This window comes from Corvus brachyrhynchos, unplaced genomic scaffold (assembly GCF_000691975.1).
Source record: "Corvus brachyrhynchos isolate BGI_N302 unplaced genomic scaffold, ASM69197v1 scaffold101, whole genome shotgun sequence".
Taxonomy (NCBI): domain Eukaryota; kingdom Metazoa; phylum Chordata; class Aves; order Passeriformes; family Corvidae; genus Corvus; species Corvus brachyrhynchos.
Genome location: NW_008237239.1, coordinates 18,298,232 through 18,300,070, shown reverse-complemented (window position 1 = coordinate 18,300,070; position 1,839 = coordinate 18,298,232). Strand labels below are relative to the sequence as shown.

Genomic DNA, 1,839 nt, shown 5'->3' with positions numbered 1-1,839 from the left:
TGGCTGCGGCGGGCGCCCAGTGCTCCCCGCCGGCACCCACGGAGCCCGGGTCCCGGCGCTGCTTCATCCCGGCGGCCGAAACAACGAGCGGGTTGTCCTCGGGACAAAGGCGGCCCTGAGAAGACGCTGCTGCTCGCATAAGCTGCTGTTCCGTGTTCACGGCAGTCTTGCTCGCTCTGACGAAAATATTCATTCCTTAATGTTTCTGGCCAGCGAGGCTCGGGGTGCTTGTAACCAGAGTACAAAGGCATCTGCTGATGTTACAAAATGTATAAAAGTTAGGTTTTTATCACCGAATCCTGACTGCAGTGATGTTCCCGGCTTGAATCGATAAACAAAAAGCCCCCAGCATCAAAAGCTTATTTGTCGAGTCTGTGCCTCCCTGTAAGCAGGCAACAAAAACAAGACTCGATGGCGGCATTTTCAGGGCTGGGCTATGAGGCAGCAGTACTTCATTACAACTATCATGAAGCTTCACTATTAAAGGTGTGAGCAATGCTTACACACCTTAAAATTTTCATCCATATTGCTGTTCTAGTTAAAGGGGCTTGATTTTTATTTGATTTTTCCCCTCTTTGCAGCTTACCCCAGTAGATGCTCTTTGTAAATGGTGTTAGGCCTGTTCACATGAGACAAGTTGCTGAAAGACCCCATGCTGAAGATGGGTGTAATGAAAAAGCCATCCAATTTCATTAGGCTGTTGGGTGAGTTACTGTGGCCAGGGGTTCCTTTTTGCAAAAGCTGTTGCATCAGATTTTTAATGAAACTAGCAAAAGACCTACCAGCACGACTTTAGTTGGCCTGAGTGGATAGTTCTTCCCTAGGCCCTTTTCTGATACATTTAATCAAGGGATGCTTAAATTTGACCCCAAATCTTGACTTACTTTGGAAGTATTAACAATAAATGAATAGGGACATATTTAAATTTTTTTTTTCCCCTTTTGAAAAGTAGTTTTGAAACAAGTCAGATAAAGTGCCTGTGTAGTAGGGAGAGCTTCAGTCCTGTGACTGAGTTTCTCTGGACGACTTCTGATCCTGCCTCCCTGCTGTGATTGTGGCTTGGAGAGGAAATCAAGGCAGTGGTGGTCAGTGCCATGTGGCAGTGCCACAGCAGACCTCCATCTCCAGTGGCACATAGCAGAAACCTGGGGCAGCTGTGCTTTCTAGTCGTAACTGATGCAGGTAATTTGTCTGTTACTATTCCAGGCTTGCTCTTTGTAGATGGGTTTCACTCTGACAGAGGGGTACAGAAGTGAGACATCCTGGGGAGGAGATGAGTTAAGGCCACGAACAGGGCTGGGGCTATTTCATGCTGTGTACTTATAAGGGCAAATGAGGTGGAACTGGCCTCTTGGCTCAGTCTCTTCCAAGAGGTGGTTTTGGAAACATTGCAGTAGGTTGAGAAGGTATCTAACTGGAAATTCAGCAGGGACAAGAACTCCTTCACCAGCAAAGTAAGAGAAATATCTCACTTTTTCCTGCCTCATGAGAATGATGTGCTTGCTCTGGGAAGGGCACTCACTCACCAACAACCACAGCGGCTTTTTGAAATGTTTCGTTCCCCAAAAGACAAAGCAGCATAGCCCAGTGAGGCTAAACACAGCGGATGTGGTGCTTTGAGGCAGGAACTGTGCACCAAAATACATAGACAAGTGTGTGGTTACGGTGGTACCAGCCTGCTGTAGCACAGGGCTCCACAGACCCTGCACTGCTCTTCCAGCACGGGCACTGGGAGCTCCAGCCCTGCCCCAGAGCTGCCTGCTGGGGATTAGCAGTGTGTATGGCATGGCTTGGGAAGCCCTGCTGCATGTCTGTCCTGTGCTGCTGGTTGTGTAGGGA

General features: G+C 48.5%; 1 long non-coding RNA gene across 2 annotated transcripts in view; it reads left to right on the top strand.

The window, feature by feature from the left end:
* The first annotated feature begins 7 nt into the window (after positions 1–7).
* Positions 8–1,839, top strand: part of LOC108445622 — a 23,810-nt gene continuing 21,978 nt past the window's right edge. The window contains exons 1-2 of one of the 2 annotated variants that reach the window (XR_001860561.1): positions 8–486; positions 582–704. This is a non-coding gene — a long non-coding RNA (uncharacterized LOC108445622). Of the gene's footprint in view, positions 705–1,839 lie in introns of both variants that reach the window. The other variant, XR_001860560.1, reaches the window with a different exon arrangement.